A 22,258-nucleotide genomic window follows, 5' to 3' on the forward strand; every position below is an offset into this window, starting at 1 on the left:
GCAGATGCCCTGTGGATGACTGGAGTTAGCAGCCCAAGTGGAGGATGGTCAGAGGCCACCAGGAGAATAAGCATCCCGGACAGCACTTGGGCTACATAGGAGGCAGGCTGGAAGGGAATCAAAGAAATCATTTTCCATGTATGTGTGAATGGAACTGCTGATAGCTGAAGCGGGGTTTGCAATATCAATGTCTGTTATGAAAACGGGTGGGCAAAGGCAGGTTATTTTCATACAATCATCAAGGTTGGAAAATACCTCTAAGACCACCTAGTCCAACCATCAACCCATCACCACTATGCTCTCTAAACCATGCCCCTCAGTGCCACAGCTACACCCCTCTTGAAAACCTCCAGGGATTGGGACTCCACCACCTCCCTGGGCAGCCTGTTCCAGTGCCCAGTGTTGCAGTTCCATAACTGCAACAACTCAGAGAAGGCTCCGGCCACTTTCAATTGAATGCATTGTGGGTTTCGTTTGGGGTACTGTTAAGTGGTAGTCATCAGTACTGTTTAAGGGAAGGAAAAAATGTCTTTGCATTGCCTTCCCTTCTCAGCAGGTGCGAGACAGAACACCCGCACACCAGAGTAGAGGCTGGCAAAGGCCTTGCTCAGGGACCCATCAAGCAGCTGGGATGTGGGCATTGGGTGCTGAATACAGCCGCACAGCTTGCTTGCTGAATGTCTGCAGCAGCAGCTTCCTGTGACTGAGGGATTTCCTTGAACTTCCTCCACAAATGCACTGCACCCAAAGTGTAAAAGAAGCATTTTTCTTGCTGTGGTTGCCCACTCGAACTTTTCAAGAAGTTTGTATTTATTTACCATTGGCACTGTTGGCAATGAGCTTGTTGTTGGAAGACTACAAGCATACTGGAGCATTTATGTGATCAATAAGCGCTTCACTCTCACAAGGGCACATTAGAGGTATGGCACTACCACTCTGGTGCAGAGTGGCTGGAAGACTGTGGAAGAAACAGACCTGGGGTGTTGGTCGATGCTCAGCTGAACATGAGCCAGCAGTGTGCCCAAGTGGCCAAGAAGGCCAATGGCATCCTGGCTTATATTGGAAACGTTGCAGCCAGCAGGAGCAGTGAAGTGATCGTCCCTCTGTAACTCAGCCCTGGCGAGGCCGCACCTTGAGTACTGTGTTCAGTTTGGGGGCCTCTCACTACAAGACAGACATGGAGGCCCCCGAGCATGCTCAGAGAATGGCAGCTGTCATGGTTTTATGATTTTTGTTATCGATATTCCACATCATAACATCATGGAAAGCACTGGGAGGGAGTTAAAGAGTTAAAGTTCCGTGGACTGCCAATTTTCCAGGTACTTGGCTCTCAGAAGAAGAACTACATACCCCAGAAAACTTTGTGCTGCCATTTTCAGTTCAGAGGGAAAGATAAAACTACTCACAAGTCACAAGATTGCCCCATTTTGCCGCTTGTCTCAGCAGTGCATGCTCCCTAGCCATCTCACCTTCAGCTTTGTAATAAGGCCTTCAGTTTTGGACACACTCTCATTTTATTCATTAGCCTCAAATACATTGTATTAAATTGCGTTATCTTGCATTCCAATATCATATTTAGTAAATAACATTTCTCCTCAGATCGTTGCTGCTGTTCTATTCTTAGGCACATCTCCCATCTCCCTACCCTAGCCCCTTTTTCCCTTTCCCCTTTCCCGGGGTGTGGGTCTCTGGGTCCACCTGCCCCATTAGTTGCAGAACTGGGCTGAACTAGTCAGTAGACCATTGACACCTCCACCACCCCTACTCTTTTTCGGGCTGGTGGGTCTGTGCGCCTGCTGCCCCCCTGTCATGGACACAGACAGATCTAGAGATAATTCCGTGACAGCAACGAAGCTGGTGAGGGGTCTGGAGCACAGGGGTTATGAGGAGCGGCTGAAGGAGCTGGGATTGTTCAGACTGGACAAGAGAAGGCTCAGGAGTGATTTCATTGCTCTCTACAACTGCCTGAAGGGAGGTTGCGGTGAGGTGGGGGCTGGCTCCTCTGCAACATAACTAGTGATAGGACTAGAGGGAATGGCCTCAAGCTGTGCCAAGGAAGATTCAGGATGGACATTAGGACAAATTTCTTCTCAGAAAGAAAGGTCAGGCACTGGAATGTGCTGCCCAGGAGGTGTTCAAGAGATGTTCAGATGTTGTACTAAGGGACATGATTCAGTGGGGAAATATTGGTAGTAGGTGGATGGTTAGACTGGATGACCTTGGAGGTCTTTTCCAACCTTGGTGATTCTGTGATTCTATATTCCCGTTTCAAAGATAAGCCATGGGGTATGGCCAAACAACCACATCAAGAGGTTCTGCTGCCAGTGCTGCTGGCAATGGAGAGCAGACTCCCTTACTTGAAGCCTATTCCTGGCTACAAGTCAAGTCGTCATTTTCAGATTACTACTGAGAGATGATTCCAATTCAGAAAACCTTGTTAGCAGTGGAGGGAAAGGATATATCCAGCTATTTATTTTTAAAGCAATGGTTTCCATAAACATGAAATCACTTGAAACTACTAGCATAAAAATGTAAATACGTAGTTTAACGTTTTTAAAGATTCTCCAGAGTGCAAAATAATATGTGGAACAAAGAACTGGTGCTATCAGTTAAAGGACAAGGCAATTTTCATTACCGTTATGGCCTAGACAGGAGCTGGAATTTGGCCCATACTGATTGTTCAAAAGCTTCACACTACTGGGCACTTGTACAGGGTTTATCATTGCTGCCTTCATTATCTCTCCACGGCTTCATCTCATCTGTGCTATGTATACATAAGCACACATGGACCATGAAACTCACAATGATCTCTTGTAATACCGGCTGTCAGCAGCCAGCTCAGAGCTAGGAAAAGCATGTTTTAGCAAGAAGTCGTATCTATAAATATGGCAAAGCTAATGATCCCCAGAAGTGTTCCCTTTCTCCTTAAAATTAGCAGTGTATACAGTAGGGTAACTCAGTGTAAACACATCGCTTTGAATTTCATCAGCTTTACCAGCAATCTTTGCACTACTGCACTGATATGGAAGGAAAAGTATGACTCCTATACGAATCTTCTACTATAACAGATACTAAATCTGACACGTGAAGAGTTTTGTCGTAGTGTTTTTGAAAGAATGAACTGGGAGAGAAAAGGCATGAAGCCTAAAACCGGCAACATGCCAAAGCTTACAATAGAAATGTTAAACAAGTGTCTCCATGGAGAAATGGAGAAAATAGCTTCATCTCCCCCTGCGGTCTTCACAGTGGGCAATTTCCAACGAAGAGTCACATGAGAGAAAAGGGACAGGTAATTTAAGAGAGGACAAGGCATTTGATGCACCTTGCGTTAGAAAACAGGAAAGCTTTCTCGAACAATGCTCTGCTTCAACAGCTATCTGTAAAATACAGGGCAAGAAAGAGACTCCAAGACAAGCCAGACATAGGGGCTACATTAACTGCATTTTACAAGCCAAAAGAATTCAGAAACTCCTTGCTAGGGCATTTTTTTTTTCCCTGGCAATTTTGCTTCATTATTTCAAGTTCATTCCTAAAGAAACATTTCCTTAATCCTTAAATCTCAATGACAGAGACAAAAGCAGAGTACTACCTTCACTCAGGTACGCCCCTGAACAGGAGAGCAGGACATCTCTGGCAGGGTCCAGTGTTTCTGGACAACTCAGCAGTAACACAGTGACAAGGCACATATGCCTTCATATTTAACAAAGGAGTCTGTAGGAAGGAAATGTCCTCCAGGGACGACAGTCAGACTGGAAAACCCAATAGGATGGTGGAAAGAACAGCTGAATGAATCATGAGAGAGCAAAAGCTGTAGAACGCCCCCACAATTTTCCACCTGAGTTCAGTAAAGTTCAGTCATGTCCAGGTGATGTAACCAGCCAGAAAGAGAACCAGACAAGTAGGAGTCAAACAGCTTCTGTCTAAGAATTGAGCAACGTTCCATGGCACAACACAGGAGGTTGCCATAATTTACCACATTTACAACTACAAAGGTGAGTCTAGCAACCTTATCATAAGTGAAGGAATAACCCAGTGTAGTTGTGGAGAAGAAAGGTCAGAAAAAACACAGACAAATTTCTTAGCCATAAAAAAACAAATCCTTAGTTTCCCACTGGTCTCAAAAAAACCTTCCCATGCCATTGGGAGCAAACATTGCCAGCCTATAGAGAGGGAGGCAGGGTTGGAGGTGGGACATTGCAAGGGGCACTGGCCAACATTAGCTGCAAAGGAGCAACTACTACATAACCAATGTCAAATTACAGCCTCAAATGCTCATGCAACGATGAAGAATCAGCAAAAGCCAAATGTGAGATGAAAAGAAACACGCTCAAGCATCCAAAGCCATCTGTCTGTATTTGCTCGTTCTTGTTGTTTCACAAATTTGACCTACTGTTCCAAATCACAGATTTTCAGAAATAGCACTGGCTGAAGGTACTACCAGGAAAAACAATCAGCATCAGTTACACAGTATAATTGAGGCATTATTTCCAGGATTCTAAGGCAGTGATCAGAGAAGCGCTGGAAAATCAAAATCCCGGAGAGGGGGATGTGCAGATTTGACTGCGAATGCTGCATACAGGCCACTGACAGCAGCACATATTGGAAAGCCCAGCCTCCAGCATGAAAGCCCACTCAGACACAGTGGCAACAAACAGCAAGACAAACATTTGACCGAAAGTGATGTTCAGTTTTTCCAGAAGCATTTGAGAAGGTTGGCAGCTTGGAACAAAGAACATTCCTGTTTTCAAGAACAAATGGAGCATTTCAGCCATCCTTTGCTCTGGCCCCTAGGCAAATGTGACCACAGAACCCAGGAGATTCCTAAAATCTAGTTCTGTACCAAATAAACAGCTCATATACTCTCATGAACTGAATTTTTTTTTAACTATTCTCTAAGAATTAGTCCCCTGTTCCTGTACAAAGATGAATTTCCTCTCCAAGGGAATTAGGCCTGGTAATGGCAACCCTGTTAATTTTATATTCTCAGAGAACTTTACCATCTCTCCCTGCTGAGTTTTTCCACAAAACACCCATTCTTATCATTTTTCAGTATTTTGATTTGTTAATTTCCCTTAAAATAGGTGTGTGTTCATTGCTTTGGTTACTTTTATTGTGTGCTTTAACTGGTGGTCAATGAATAGCCTGGTTACAAGGGTTTCAGGATAGATTTCCTCAATACTGCAAAGCAGACACTTTCCATGTGTCCTCCCCCTCCCTACAAGATGGCAGAAGGGAAAACTAGGAAACGCAACAGATGGTCTGAAATCCTCGTCCTCTGAAAACCATTGCTGCTGCAGCTAGATTAGGCAATATTTCAAATATTTCAGTATGTGCCAGTAGTGTTATTCATGACTAGGAAAGATAAGAAGAATGCTTTTGAAACTCCTCCCCTAGGAACAGTGTTTGCAATAGCCTGCTCCTGTTGCTGAAAGATCTCTTATGTTCCCTACTCTAAATCCAATGAGGAAACTAATCTTCACCAGATTTAAAGCTGACAGGTGGTACATGCATAATTAAAGATGACCTAACAGAGAATGCTCTCATTCCTGGCATATTATCAGACACTTAAGTAAAGCAATTATCAGTAGGCAACCTTTTCTGTCAGCAGTGATTGGGTCAAACACTTCTTCAGTCATGAAGATACTGTAATGATGATACATATGTATTTGCAAATACTTCAGCAGTATAACAGAGACTAAATCACTGTTATCTCAGAGAAATTTCTTTATCATCTGCAGAGGACTACAGGAACCTCTTCTCACATTTCCATGTTATGGCACTACTTCCATGGTTCACAGTACATTCTACATAGAGATGCACCTTGCTCCTATTCCTTCAATATCCCAATACTTCCCTGCTACAGAAAGCAGCCAGGTCAGGTGTGGGGCACAAAGATGCTCTTTTTTTCTCCTCTTTGTAGCTCTCATGACTGCAAATGTCCCCGGGGAGGAATTCTGTATATCAAACATAAGGGATTTAAAACTACAAAGGAGGGTAACAAAGATGGTGAAGTGTCTGGAGGGGAAGGAGTGGTTGCAGTCCATTGTTCAGTATCTGAAGGTACTGAAGAAGAGCTGAGGGGAGGCCTTATGGTGCCTACAGCTCCTCATGAATGGAGCAGAGAAGCAGCACTGAGCTCTGCTCTCTGTGACAGCCACAGGGCCCGACGGAACCTCATGGAGCTGCACTGGGGAGGGTCAGCTGGGGTTTAGGAAAAGGTTCTTCACCAGAGGGCAATGGGCATGGAACAGTCTCCCAAGGGCAGTGGGCACAGCCCCAACCTGCCAGAGCTCAAGGGGTGTTCGGACAATGCTCTCAGACATATGGTTTGATTTTTAGGTGATTCTGTGTGGAGCTGGGAGTAGGACTCAGCAACCCTTATGGGTCTCTACCAACTCAGGATATTCTGTGATTCTATGATACATCACCCTGAACTGTGCCTTTGACAAACAACCTTGTCCAGGATGACCTGGACACCTGTCCTCTGGAACCCCTGAGGACTGCAGAGGTGAGTGCTATGCTCTTCCCTGTTTACTGAAGAGGCAAACACAAGCAAAGATCAGTCAGGATTTTCATGTAGAAACAACCCCAAAAATCTTTGCTAGAACTAGGAATATCTTCCCCGCTTTTTGTTTTAACAAGCAGATGGCACTGCCTCCCAAAATAGTAATGTCACTCATGCATTGAAAAAGGCAGAAACTTTTTAACCTAAACTCTTTAAATGTTTCCTTCAAACAGTATTTTGCAGTGAATCCAGAAAGCGTTCCGTGACTTCTTTTTTTTCTTCTAAAAAAGGGATTTTTAAAGAAGGATCTTCGGGAGAAGAAAAACAAGGAGAACAAAAAATAATTAGGAAAAGGAAAGCCTAAAAAAGTAAGTGGTTTTCTTAATTTTGGGGAAATTATGATTGTGAAAAGTATAATAAACTGCAATTACACACACACACACGACTGCACTTTACCTTACGAAAGAGCAGCTCTTAGGGTGTAAAATTGCTTTAATATTGCACTAAGACAAGCGTTTTTTAAAAAATGGCTTATGATAATGGATTTTCAAAGCAAAAGTAAAGCTGCTTTTCCCTAAGAATAGGGCTTTATAGAAGGGAAACTTCACAATGCCACTGGTATGCATTTTGCTGCATTTCACAAGATCTCTCATTATTTAAATTCCTATGTATTTATGTCATACATGGATAAACGGCCTTATTGTTCAGAACATGTCTTTATGTGAACATCTTTGCTGTTAGAACTAGTGTTATTTTGCTTTTTTTTCCTCTTTACCAAGTCAGAACAAAAGTCTCTTTTAGTGCAGTTTTGGGAACTTCATGCAAATGGCAGTTTTTACACATCAATCGTCAGTTTAATAACACTAATGATAAGAGGGGAATTAACGGTAATGGCTTGACTTTTTGGCAAGCAAATCAGAGTTTATAGAGTAGCTATGTCAACCTTTATAGTCCTGTGTTATCAAAAGTGTTAGCAATGAGTATTAAGATTAAACTACTGAATTGTTAGCAAGCTGGGGTTACTGAACCTTAACTTTCTTGCACAAGGATTGATTATTTAGAAATCCATTGTACAAGATAGGAAGAGATAGCAATAGCCTTCTGGGACAGCAGGGAGCCATTTACAGAGCAAAATAAATTTGCCAGAGGATACAGATTTGTCTGAACACACTCAATATCGCTCTCTGTTAAAGCAACAATGGGTAGGCTCTTAGTTTTCCCTAAGGCATAGTACTTGGTCATTTCTTCTTGCCCACCGTTGCAACAACACTACTTTGCAGCATTTGAACTCCAGTCTTGCATCCATTGCTCACACGAGTGACTCCAGTGACTTCACAGGTGTTGTTCACAGGGGTTCAAGGTGCAGGACCAGCATAGGAAGAGGAAAACAGTGTTGTAAACATAGCTAAGGCAGTGAGAATAAATGGGTCTTCTAAGGAATAAAGGACAACCACATACAGTCGTGCTTCGACAACATGCCTAGATCATAACCATAGGAATGATACCGAATGTAAGAAAAAGTGTTTGCTTTTCCAACATGCAAAACAGTAGATATGTCAAAGTGACAGCTTTTTGAAGTTAAGATAGCAAAGGAAAAGTCAACAATTGCAGATTAAAAATTAAAAAATAAAAATGCATGTACCAACACAATAAGAAACGGCTGGCAGGTCTACAATTATTTTCAATGGATGGTTATCAAGGCCTAGTGGTATCCCATGACAATGACAGTCTAAGGACACTAGCAGGACAAATTTTTTATCTTTTAGATACTAATATCACTTTCTAGCCATACAGACATTGTGCTGCATCCTCTAGCCAAATTCTCATGTGGGAAGTATTCACACCAGACACCAATTACATGTTGCTTCCTCCCACTCACCTTTTGCTATGATCAAGACCCACTAATAAATTGCTCCATCTCACAGAGGGCACCTTCCTTTCCATGTATGCCTTACTGCTTTTTTACTGCCAATACATTTGATGCTGTGGTTTATAGGCTGCAAAGATCAAGTTCTGTATGCCTAGGAAGTACACTCCCTAATCGTTATTCACAGCATGCACATTTAGTGATGGTTTCCATGACTGGGTAAGTGGAAAAAGGATGTTTTCAAGCAATACAAAGTCTGCTGAACTTTCACAAAAAAGCCCAAGGCAGGCAGAGCTTATTACGTGCCACAGGAATCACAGAATCATAGAATGGCTTTGGTTGGAAGGGACGGACCTTAAAGTCCATCCAGTTCCTTCCTCCCTGCCATGAGCAGGGTTGTCACTAGCTAGACTCTGGGCACTAAGACTGCCCAGAGCCCCATTCAACCTGGCCTTGAACACCTCCAGGGATGGGGCATTCACAGCTTCTCTGGTCAGTGTGTTTCAGTGCCTCACCACCCTCTTTGTGAAGAATTCCCTCCAAACACACAATCTAAATCCTCCCTCTTTTAGTTTAAAACCATTCCCCCTTTTCCTATCTGCCCATGTAAAAAGTCTGTAGCCTCTTTGGGTAGAAGCCGTTTATTGTAGATTCTCATCATGAAGTGGCACTTTTGAAGAACAGTGGGATCTGCATAGTCTTCTCTCTGTTAAAACTAAGAAAGAATGGGAACTTGTAGGTACTGCCTTCACATAAGGTCAGAGACAGAGAAGCAAGCAAGCCCAATCGTTGGGCTACTGACCTCATAAACTCACTGCAGAGAAAAACAAGTGAGAAATAACTATTTCATCTAACATCTGGGAAAACAAAGTGGCATTTGCAGTGAGTCTCATGTGAGAAAGGGTGTGTGATGAACAAAACAGAGTGAGGAACACACTTCTATGACTAACAGTGCATGGGCACATGTGCTGACATGGATGATGTCTCTGGATTGTTGTTGTCACCACAGCATTATGTTCCTAGCTGCTGGCATCACTGACTTTGCCAAACTGTTCTAGTGCCTTTAAATGAGAACCTAAGGCTTGTGTCCTGTGATCTGATGATGCCCATTCCAGTCCAGCTAGAACTGCACAGTCCCGACATTGTTAAAGAGTGGTGAGACATTGGAACAGGCTGCCCATGGAAGTGGTGGAGTCACTGTCCCTGGAGGTGTTCAAGAAACGTCGTGAAGTGGCCCTTAGGGACATGGTCCAGTAGGCATGGTGGTGATGGATTGGTGTTGGACTAAATGATCTTAGTGCTCTTTTCCAACCTCAACGATTCTGTGGTTCAATGAATGGTCACAGCCTTCCTCCCTCCATACACATATTCCCAAGCCTACCCTGTAACCAAAACGCAGTTCAGAAAGCAAGCCCTTTCCTAAATAAAGAAAAGCAGGAGATCACTGCCTGAGCTAGGAACATACAAATAGATTTTTCCCTAGTCTGGAGGAGTACCAATTCCTAACCCAGCAATGGGAGCCACACATGCTCACTGCTTGTTGCAGGCTGGTATCTGCTCTGAACAACTGCTAGAAAAATACTATTGCTTCATCGATACATTTGAAATTCAACCAAAAAATTAAAAAGCAACAGAAGAGCTTTGCATGGTAAACATCAGAAAAAACACTGCTTTCCAACCCTGCAGCTAGTTGTTCTGTAATATCTTCTTCTTTGTGCTGACAACCCTTTTTCCCTCCAATCATTCAGACACAATGCCTTCAGGTCTGTCTAAGTAATGTAATTTACTGGAGTGGAATTCCCTTGATACCTTCTGCAGCACTCAGTGACAGTATCATTTATACTCTACACTGTCATGCCATGACACTGATACATTGGCTTTCATCCCTCACTCAGCGTAGAGTGCGCAATTTCACCTTCCATTGTGCCCTTTCGCAGACTGCATGTACAAATTTACTCCATTCATTCCTAATTACAATCCTCTGCTGAAATACTCTCATTAGATTTGTATTTCTCACTCCGAACGTCAATCTTATTTGAAAATTCCAATTTTCCGGAAGATCCATCCATTAGCAGCAACCTCCGAAGCATTCCTTAACCGAGTGCATTAAAAGTGAGACTGGCAGAGTGGAGATGCACTTAAAATGCACCATTAGAGTAAATCTCCATCGCTAATGCTTTTGTACTACTGCTAACAAGCCTGCGACCAGTCAGCGCTGTTCCTGCAGAGCCTGAAGGGCACAAAGCAGCCCCGCAGCCACCCTGTCAGGACTTGCCAGGCTGCATGCGGCTGTGAAGCTTAGGGCTGGGGGGAGGAGAGCCACACAGAGGGGCTGTGGCAGTGGTGGAAACGGCTGAGTGCAGACTGGTGGCTGTGGGAAAGTTGAGAACAAAACAAGCTTGGGGTTTCCCGAGGTAGAAGACGCTCTGCTATACAAGCCAACAGGTTGCTGGAGGTGAAAATCTCAATTGATCGCATTGCTTTGGTGTCCCTCTCTAATCCTAATTCATGCCTGTTCGTTTCAGACAACATAGAGAACACACAGACCTACAGATTACACCGAGCAGTTCTGCAAGTGGTTAAAAATGATCAAAAAGAGACCCCTCTGCCTCTTTTAGAAAAAAGTAAACACCTTAAAAATGTCATCACCATACAAGGACAAAAATCACCATCCCCGCGGCGCGTACTGTTGGCTGCACAATGCCAGCTCTAAAAATAACCCACGTGGCAATACCCCGGACGGGACCAGGCTGCCTTGTCCCGCTGGGAAGCACACACGGGTAAGCAGAGAGCGGGTGCTGCTGCCACATGACATGCACTCTCCTGGCATTATCTGTGAAGCACTGGGGTCTGAACCCAGCCAGAAAGGGGGGTTAGAACCACCTCCACAACTGTATCAGAAAGGGAAAATTCTGCGGAAAAAAATAACACCAAATGTTTACACTCCTTGTCAGCACCTGGTCATCTACAGGATTGAGACGTGCAGATAACTGTAACAGATGTAATGCAATTCCCTGCAGAAAACACCACTACAGAAACTTAATTATTTCTGAAGTTTTCCCCATTTTCGCTTGAAATATTTAAAGCCTTGATTACTGCCTTAGCTCTCTTGCCTTCTGCACTTTGCATCAAGGCAGGAGCCAGTCCAGTGGATGTGTGCAGATGTGAGAGCAGAACTACGCACTTTAGCAAAGAGGCAAAAGTAAGGCAGCGAGGATGCGCGGCACTCACCTTCTAGGAGAAGAGGAGGTTTGCATTAAGGTAATCTAAAGGGAATTCATATTGCATAATGAAAGACTCACCACCAACAGCATCAATATTCCATGGAACAAGCGCGTGTGCCTCTAAGTGGCTCCAGCACACCACATCCTCTGCGCAACGCAGCGTTACTCAGAGCGAAAACCTATTGTCTTAACCCAGCTGCAGCTACCCTGTGAAGCCTGAAAAACCTGGAAAGGTCACAAAGCGACAAGAAGGCAGCGAAGCTTGAGCTGACACACAACAGAAAATGAGTTTTGAGCCCCTGTACCTTTGGTTCCTCAGCTCCCGAATGGCAGCTCTCTCTACTTGTCCATGAGTACTCAGGCACACTCATCCTCTGGAAATGCCACGACGACTCAACGTGTGAGGCAGGGACAGCACCCAACCTTAGACCATGAAGTTATGAATTTCCCTGCAGATGCTGACAACACCTCTCTGTAATGTTTCTCTTGGCCACAAGCTGACATATCAATTAATGTGGTCATAACAGATTTAGTAGCTCAATATATCTCAGCTAATTTAGCGGACTTCTAAGCGGTGCAGCTACCTGGAAAAGCCACCAAGACAGTGTGTTTCAATATCATGAAATGAAACCAAAAGGATTTCATGGGCCAAAAGTTAACACTGAGAAATTGTTTCTTAATGCTCAGCAGACTTTGTATATATTTCCTTCTTATTTGCTTCTTTACTTTTTGCCAGAAGATGAAGTTCTGGATAAAGTTGTGTCAGTGAGGTCTTGGAGGGCTGACTTAAAGATCTTTCAACCCTCTCTAGAGCTGTTTTTTTTTCCAGATAGCAGAACAATTCCACTTCCAAAACTCTTTCATCACTACTTCTCACTAATGCACTAAGCACAACTCCTTGAAAAAAACAAACATGAATTTGATGAATTAACACAGCTAGACAACACTGCAAATAATCTGTTATCTCACATTCCAACAGACACATTTACAAGTACTTAAGCACAGGACTCACTCACCAGACAGAGATGAAGCTGCATACAAGCCAAGCATCAGAGCTAGCAGGACGATTATGCTTGCTCTACAAATTCTGAAGCACTTGAATCTTATTTTAAGTAGTACACAAAGGGCAATAAATGGAAAATCTTATTGTAACCACTGTTTCTTCTTGGCCACCCACACTTCCAGCACCTACAGCAAAAGTATATAAACGCAAAAAACCCAGAACTCATGGCTCATCTGAACAAGGGATGCAAAGTAGTTAATTGCTGTTTCTTTTTTTCCAATTTGTACCTAGAGTGTTATTATATCCTGGTAACCATCAGGGGCAGATATTCACACACAGTGCATATCTCCTCTGTCAAGGATCCTGTGGGATTTTCATACCTGTAATTAGCTGTTTTCCCTCATTTATCTGGTAAAGTTTCTCTCTAAATTGGCTGATTGCCGATCAGCACCTAAATGACAAAATGGAGAAGATGCCTCTCTGCAACTCTGTTTCTTTCCCCCAGACCCAGACCCAAACTAATGTTGTAAAAGCAGTTAATACTTCACTTACCTGTGAGAAAATATGCTGAATACTCTACCAGAAACTGGCAATTAGAAAAAAAATCCCTTTACACTCATCATAGTGGAAGAACTTCAAACAAATTGCTGTCAAAGATGATCTCATAATGTTTAAATCCACTTTACTTCAAGTCGCCTTGCAAATTACTTTTTAATTTTATCCATAAAACTCCCGTATCTACTACAATGCTGGTTTATCCTTCTCTCCTGTGCCCGATTCTTTCATTTAACCAGCTCTGCAAAGCAACACAAGCATGAGCCTAATTATCATCTGAAAATCCGCAGAAAGCCAACCCAATTAACAGAGCAAAAAAGAAATAATGAAAAAAGGTCTGTCTTATCAGGCTAAATAAGAGTATAGGTGAGGCCATGTCTGGAGATGGGGAGAGTTAACAATGCACTGTTATTAATCATCTTGCTGTCTCTGAGAATGCAAAGCACTGTAGCCAGGAAAGCAGCCTGATACTCTCATTTGAACTCTTCACAAATCACAGCAGGAAACCTGTCCTGTAGTAGGCTAGTAATCTGCATTTAACCCGATATTCTAAGACAAATACAGCTTTGCTGCCCTTGGTTTGCCTACTAATGGCTGGCTAGACCTCAGTGCTCACCATTTTCCTGCAGCCTGCACCAAGTCAGGTGCTTGACTGGCTGCTTTGGGCATCTGATGCTTTGCGCAGTGCTGCTGAAAGCAGGCAAAGGCTTCTCTGGCAATGATTTGGGGCACAGGAATGTGTGGTGAGCGCTACAGAAGCACAGGTATCTCAGTATTATGAAAATAAATGGGTCATACACCGCTGAGCTAACAACCACACCACCCCCAAACTGGGCGTGTAATGACTGTGCAGTGCTCTGCCAGAGGGAAAGGAGCGACTTCAACAGCAGTGAAAACAAAACTGATGTGGTAAGATGGATTTTACTTTTCGCTGGTTTGGGTTAGAGAGAAAGTTGAGCTCACCATCACCCTCTCGCAGCATTTTATTAAAAAAAAAATGCACAGTGGCAGCAGGCAGGCTGTCCTGTAGGAAGGTGGGGGAGCAGGCAGGACGCTGTCGTCGTCCCCAGGGGTGCACGGGTTGTCGCATCCTAGCAGCAAGGGGAAGTGCCATGGCTATGACTCAATGCCCTGGGCTGACACATGCAGCCCATCACCTGTGGCAGCAAAAACATCGCCTGCACCACACATCATCACACAACAGCATCATCACACAGGTGACACCGAGTCAGCAGGCAAATGACGGCTCTCCGAGATGGTAGGAAGACTTGTAGGTGCTGAACAGCTTGAGAGCGTCCCTGAGAAGAGAACTTGGGAATATGGTGGATGAAAAATTGGATATAAGTCAACGCTGTGTGCTTCCAATGGAAAAAGCTAATCATATCTCGTGCTGCATGAAAAGAAGCATGGCAAGCAGGGTGAGGGAGGTGATTGTGCCCCTTTGCTCTGCTCTCATGAGACCATATTTGGAGCACTGCACTCAGGTCTGGACCCCCAGCACAAGGACAGTAGGCTGTTTGAGAAGGTCTAGAGGAGAGCCATGAGGATGATCAGGGGGCAGGAGCACTTCTGCAAAGAAAGGCTGAGGGAGACCTTATAATGATCTTTCAGTACTTTAAGGTGGCTTACAAGAAAGCTGGAGAGAGACTTTTTAAAAGGGTTTGCAGTGAAAGGACAAGGAGTAATGAATTTAAGCTGAAAGAGAGTAGGTTTAGATTACATGTTAGGAAGAAATTCTTTGCTATGAGAGCTGTGAGGCACTGGAACAGGTTGCCCAGAGAAGCTGTGGATGCTCCATTCCTGAAGGCATTCAAGGCCAGATTGGATGGGGTTTTGGGCAAACTAATCTAGTTAAAGTTGTCCCTGTCTACAATGGGTGGGATGAACCAGACAACCTTTATAAGGTTCCTTCCCACACAAACCACTCTATGCATCTATGAAGATGCTTTGTGGCAGCAGTGAGTGCAGAGCTCAGGAGGGCTGCCAGGGCAGACTGCTGAAGGCCCCCATGGAGGATGATGCCTGGAGCAGTGCACAGCTCTGCCTTGGGGCTGGTGGGCAGAGCCCACCACCTGCTATGCCAGACAAAAAAATGCCTTCTCTACCAGAAAAATGACACTTTCCCCTGACCACTTGTCAACCCTTGGACTTTGCAAGTACCCCTCAGAAAGCCAGCAGGCAGATTCCAATCGCCACTAAGAAAACATAACAGAAAATTCAAGAAGTCCTTTAAGTAACATCACTGCTGCCATCAGTACGATGCAGAAAGCACCCTGACACAATAGTGACATGTGCCAATGTGAAACTGCTCAAAACACAGATGGCATAGCTCAGCACTAAGAGGAGTTGCCCATTCTTACAGATGTACCTCTGGGCATGGGGCAGCCCCTGTCAAAACAAAAGCCCACACCAGCAGTGCGGACACCAGCAGCGTCACACCAAGAGCTGAGTGACCACCTTTCCTTGCATCTTCATTATGCTTGAAGTCAGACATGAGTACTCCCAAAAAACTGAGCCTGAAAATAGAACAAGCAGCTCCATGCTACCACACAGAAACACAAATACCAGGATCAAGGGAGGCTTTCGCTTAAAAGTGAGATTTGGTGGCTGATACAATCACATTTCACATCGAATCCTAGTGGTGATTGCTAGGTAGTATAAACACAGGTGACCTCAGCAACAGCTGTGCTGCTTGGGAACACCAGGGTTGGATTTGGTAACCAGAGTTTGGTAAGTAGATTTTCAAGGGGATGCAACTTCACCTTCAGAAAGCTGACTGACTGACTGAAGAAATTATCTGACCTTTCAGTACAGATTTAAAAAAAGACAGCATTTTTCCCCAGTCCCTGTAGTAGGCGGATGACATCAAAATCTGCATCTTCAAATTTTACATTGTTTATGTCTGCCTACAGATGGTTGCAAGACAAATCTCAAGAGTTCGTTTTTTTTTAAATTAAAATATTCTGAAGAACTCATACCTAGCAAATATGAATTTCGCTTGCAGAGGTTTTCTGAGTTTGAGTTTTGGGTGGTTTTTTTTTGGAACAAAGCACTTAGAGGTCCTTGCTGAATTCTCAGCACTGTGTAAGTAGTACAAATTAGGACAATTTATTGCACTTGGATTGCCATTGATTGGTATGCTATTTTTGCCTCTTGTAGAGGAAAAAAAAGCAGGTAGAACAAAGTGGGAAATGTAAGAATGGTGCTGAAGTTGCTGTGAAGTGCTGTGTGGCTCAGCAGTGGTGTTGGCAGGGCAGCTGCAGAGCCCGGCCCCAGCATCTGCTGCAGGATCGGTGAGAGCCCCAACAGAGCCTCAGCAGCCCACTGGTTGCTCCTTAGCCACTCAGCCAAGAGTGCAGCTTCTCCTCAATGCCTGCACTCCCTCATTATCCACATGGTCCGACCTTGCCATGATTACCTCCCAGGGGACCTGGAGAAATATTTTTTTTATCTTGGCAAGTTCACTGTAACAGCATTCAGCAATCTGCTCTGTCAGAACGAGAGAGAAGCCTTCTGCTTTAAATTAAAGCATCAATACATATTTTTTTAATGGGGATTAAATCTATAAGCATCCTAAGTATTATAAAAACTGAGTAATCAGTGGCAGGGAGGGAAGGTATACATGCTTACAAAATATATGGCATCTAGGGAGAAGCAGAAATGGTATGATTGTTGTTATAGATAGGTCAAGCTCTCTCCAACAGGGCTAATTAACAAGGGAAAATGCAGTTCTTCCGATTAGAATTGCTATAACAAAGTAATTGCTACAAGCAGAACTTGTTATTAAAAAGCCAGACAGCAGGCTTGTGAAGAACACTGGAATCAAGGCAGCACCTGATGGCTTGCCCTCACTGCCACCTCAAGCACGGCTGACAACCTGCGGGACTGCACTGGAGCTTTCCAGGAGTCAGAGCCTCTGGCATGTTGTAGAGGCTTAGCCTCTTTCAAGTGCACAGACAAAGTAAGAATCAATATATAAATAAATAAGGAAGGCACACATTTTATGACAGCTTCTACAGAATTCTTTTGATTTTTCAGTTTTATTTGGTCCTTAAACGTGATTTTACTCTTGGAAATGGAGACTTCTGATTATTCACAACATGAGAAGCAGCAGGAAAAAAACTGCCAAGCACTTCTACCAGATTGCTTTGGCTGTGGACAAGGAATGAGAGGCTTCCACTTTCTATCTACTTCTTCAAGTCCACTAAAAGGATGCAATTTTTAAAGTCAGTTCATCTGAAAGGGTTTCTATTAGTGAATTTGCCAGATACCTAATTACAGGCTTTTCAAAAATCATGAGAAAAGCCTGCAAAACTGTTCATAAGGCGTTCAAATCCCATGGGAATGTTGCTAAGTAGGGCTAGTGAACAAAGCGTTGTTTCTGTCTGCCTAGCTGTTACAATTCTTATTTTCAAGTTTTCTTCCCTAAGACAGAGGCAAAACATGTTTTAAGGGAGATCCATGGTTCTCAAGCAGTCAGATGATGCTTGTTATCAGAGGCTTGATTAATAACTGCACCATTTACTGTCTAGCTCACAATGAAATGGCAAGACTCTCCCTTTTCTGGAAAATAGAATCAAATCAACACCTTCTAAGGCCTCCTTCACAGCAAATGTCATTTCTACCAACTCATCTCAACCCTCAACTCTATCCTTCTCAAATGCCTCCTATTTCACTATTATTTTTGCCAGGATTTGTCATACCAAAAGACATCTCTTCTCTTTAAAAACTGAGTTCCCATTAACAGTAAAAAACCTGTCACTCCTTTTGCAACATTTTTTGTTTTGAGCACTACTTTTAGTGTCACATAAGCAAAGTACCTCACATAAGGTATACTTCTCATAAAAATTCTGTCAATTCAAAATACAACATTTTTTTGAGAAGCAATTTTACAAGTGTGTTCATAAGATTAAAAACAGTGTTAGCAAGCACTCAAGAAAAACTGACCAGAACTAGTGTGGTGGTTGACTTCACTATCCTGCTTTGATTAGCTATTATGCTGCATTGTATGCATTTATTACTGCGGTGAAAAAACAAGCGAAGGATGCCAACCTTGCTTATTTGACAAGAAAAAAACAGTTTGCTCTTTTACTTTCATTTGTAAACCTCCACATTCTCTCCCACCTTCCAGTGGTTTCAAAGAAATTCTTGGTCCTGCCTTTTTGCTGCTTGGTAGCTATGGCTCTGACACATTCAGAAGTCACAGTCAGCATAACAAGATTTAAGATCATCTCTGGGGTCACTGGACAGCAGATGTCCTTATAGAGGCGAGTACCACGCCTTGTACCAGCACGACCACTCATTCCCTGCATTCCTCTGCAGTCTCTCTGGTGGAGTTATCCGACCAGCTGCTGGCTGTCATGTGTGCCTGGTCAGGAGAGTGCACAGCACGAGCAATGTGGGATTTGAATGCATCAAGACAAGGAGCATTGCTGCTACTTAAAGGCAGCAGGGCATGACCCGAGCAGCCCCAGCTCTGAAGCTGGGCAATGGATTTTATGCAAGATTTCTCCTGTTCTCCATGTTTTCTCTTCTACTCTTAAGGCACAACTGCTAGAGAGTTCAACACTATGAACTACAATTTTCTATCATCTTTAATTCAGGTGGCCTTTTGTGCTCCATAGCACCATCCAGAAGGAAAAAAACCTCCCAACCACAATGAGATTTTGGTTTCACTCACAAACAAACAAACAAACAAACAAACAAATGTTTGTATTGTACAATATTATATATTTTATATATTATGTATATGTATATTATATAGACAAACATAAAAATAAATATACTGTACTATACTATGTACTATACTACACTATATATATATATATACACTAAAATTGTGCTCAAGCCTTTTCCAAGCTTGGCAGCTGAGGGGTGTCCCATCCTCTAAATTGCACAGACCACCACATTCACACATGCCATCCTTGCAGCACTCCAAAGGTTTCTTCCACAAGTAGATCCCTCCCAGAAGGCCTAGGACTGTGGACAGATTAAAAAGGGTCAATCCATTTTCTCCCCTCTAGAATAGTGACTCTTCCCAGAATGAAGCTTCATGAAGCCTCAGAGAAGAATTTGGACATGATGGGGTGAAATGTGTGCTCTGCAACCTGGCAGGAAACATCTACTCATTCAACACACACAAGGAGTTAACATGCAGATTGTGGTGCTAGGAAGGTCTCCAGCTCCTTTTATCTCTAATAAATCTGTGCCCAGCTTTCTCCAATCTATTACAGCCTTTACGGCCAACCACATTTCTCCTACATCAAACAGACGATTTTTCTATGTCCGTTCATACGCACATGCAGACATGCAATGTCCATGCAGTGTCCCTTCCTGAACGATGTGCAAGAAGCAGTGGGATTTCACTGGCAACTACTAATAAAGCTGCAGGCTCCTGAGCCACACTACTAGCCAGGATAAACACCCTGTGGCGGCAGCGTTCTTGATGCCTGTCATGATGTATGTCAGCCCTGACTTTTGGTGGAGCAGCCAGCTCTGTGCCCCACACGGGAAGCTCACTGGAAGGAGATGGAGTTGACAGTGTTACTACTGATGCTTACAGAGCTCTTCAGGGCAGTGGTTGGAAAGGAGAAGCAACACAGCCCCAGGGCTTCTCCAAGGGAATCATTATGAAAACCATGGCAAAAGAGGAGGTTATGGGTTTCATGATGGGAAAAATACAAGGATGCCTATAGTCATGCTGCTGGCCTCCAAAATTACATAGAGTACGTGTGGCTTCAACCCAGTACACTAAGGCACGTGCATGCAAACATACAAAGTTGTGGAGAAAACATCTTAGGGAGATGGGATGAAGAGAAGCTATTTTAAGTGCCTTCTGCTAAGTCTTACTATGGCAGCAGAAAACGCTTAGAGAAGGCTTCAAAACGACAATCAGCACCCAAGTGAAAAAAGCAAGTAACTATTTCAACAGCAATTTGTTCACCACTTAATGTTTGCCATTTACATCTTTTACAGTATTTTTCTGAAGTACAATGTTTACTGCCTTCACCTTGCCTCTCAAGCCCATTTTTTCTTCTTTAAATAGAAATGAATTTGAGTCATGACTTACATGTAATTTTTCTAGGTTCTGTGCTGGCTAAATTGTTCTCACGATGCAGGGAACAGGATCAGTGGAGAAATTAAGAGGCTACAGCAATCCATTAAGAAGTGGCCCTCCAAAGCTTTGCAGGGCAATGTGCTGGCAACTCAGTCGATATCAACCTAAAATAAAACAAAAGCAGCCATTAAAAAATTCAAATATCAAATCTTTACAAAAGCCCTCCATTTTTTCCTTCTAATTCTGAAAACAATACAGGGACTTTGCCTACCTGTGCTACCTGGTGTAGGGAACCTGCTTTGGCAGGGGGGTTGGACTCGATGATCTCTGGAGGTCCCTTCCAACCCCTACAATTCTGTGTGATTCTGTGTGACTTTATTTTTAACATAGAAGGTTTTTATGTCAAACATGGCAATTACATCGTGTCCATTGCATACTTCTTGCCAGTAAACAGTAGTCACTTTATAACAGACTATGTTTTTTCTTGTATTAGTGTAGTGCCTAAACAAAATACCTCAGTGATTGTTCTAGCAGATCACACTGTAGATACGCTCATACTTGTGCACACATACTATAGAAGCTCTAGCAGCACACCAGAATGGCCTTTCAACAAAAGATGATCTAAGAGACTTCAGATTAACTAATACTTGTTTTCGTCAAGGCTTTGATTTTATCAAGGAATTTATGTCATTAACATTAAATCTGTCCCTTGGTTTGCATTTTATTCTGCGTAACTTCAGAGAAAAACAACCAACCACTAGTGCAGTCCGGTGTCCTTTGGTTAATGCAATGTGTGCCATGTTCCTCCAGCCATACTACAGGAAAGCTATGGCAAGTCAGTGTCAAAACAAAAACTGGAGAGAGTGCAAAATGTGCATGTTCCTATCGGCAATTCACCATGCTGCCACAGATACTCAAGGGCTCAGACCTCAGATCAGGCTAGGTTATAAGAAGGGGTGTAAGCAGCTGGAGAAAAGTATGGGAATGCTTGAACAGTATTGATTTGACTGAAGGTGGTGATTGGGAGTGAAAAGATGGAGTATTTGCCTTTGAACAGAAGAGGACAGCAGCCAAACAAGCAGTGCTACATATGTACCTTCCCAGGATCACTGCAAGCGCTGTATCTGCAGAATTACACCAGCTCATGCAAGATGTAAAAGAAGACAGATAAAAACTATGCTTAGATTTTTAATTAAAATCTATTGTTATTTTTCTGCAATTTGCAAAATTAACCTTCCAGTAGCAACTCCCGTTTTTTAATATTTACTGATTCCAGAAACAAGCCAAAGAATAACACAAACTGCACACTGAAAGCAAATTTGTATTTTTTTTTTAAATAAGTATGCAGATCTTGATTTTAAAAGTCCAGTACTTTCCGAACGTTGATGTGACAACATGCTACTCCGAGCCTTGTAGAGAACTGGATCACTTAAGAAAAGTAGGTTATTTCTTCTGGATGGCACCCGTCCAGGTGATTTACCAACAGATGATCAAAATTCTGCTATGTTTAAGCATTACCTATATAGGTAATTGAAAAGAATCATGAGGCTACTCTAAGAAAGCAATGCTTGCATCTCTTTAGTTTATGTAATTTTCTCCAACTGGGCATAACATTCATTGACAGACGGTAAGAGGACAAAATATTTATGGTTACAAATATACATTATCTAAATTGCCTATAAAACTAAAAATATAAACTGCAAATCTGTTCAGCCGTAAATCACTGGTACAACAAAAATAACTGCCGTTTAGTCAATGGCCAAAGGAATAAAATCAGGGAAGTGTCTGTATTTTCAAGGACAAGTTAGTTTTCTGAGCTAAAACCGCACTTGCCACGGCATATCAGAAGAAAGAGAATAAATAGAAGTGGGGGAGGAGGGAAACAAAAAAAAAGAGAGGGGAAACGAAGACTCGGTGCCACACTTTTCTGAGAAGGTGTGATTGATGTTCACTGCTGTAAGAAAGCATGAGGCTACATCCCAAACATTTCATTCCCTTCTGCAAATGTCTCGCTGCATATCTCTCCCTGTGTCCCCTAGATATACTT

The 22,258-nt window shown here is 43.1% G+C and overlaps 1 protein-coding gene across 3 annotated transcripts in view; it reads right to left on the reverse strand.

The window, feature by feature from the left end:
* BACH2 (BTB domain and CNC homolog 2) overlaps positions 1–22,258 on the reverse strand; it is a 180,806-nt gene that overhangs the window by 60,746 nt on the left and 97,802 nt on the right. For all 3 annotated transcript variants that reach the window (XM_042887893.1, XM_042887911.1, XM_042887902.1), the window contains one exon: positions 20,224–20,375. The gene's annotated coding sequence lies outside the window, so the exon portion shown is untranslated. The remainder of the gene's footprint in view (positions 1–20,223; positions 20,376–22,258) is intronic.

This window comes from Lagopus leucura, unplaced genomic scaffold (assembly GCF_019238085.1).
Source record: "Lagopus leucura isolate 7727_CA_CO unplaced genomic scaffold, USGS_WTPT01 Super-Scaffold_73, whole genome shotgun sequence".
Classification (NCBI taxonomy): domain Eukaryota; kingdom Metazoa; phylum Chordata; class Aves; order Galliformes; family Phasianidae; genus Lagopus; species Lagopus leucura.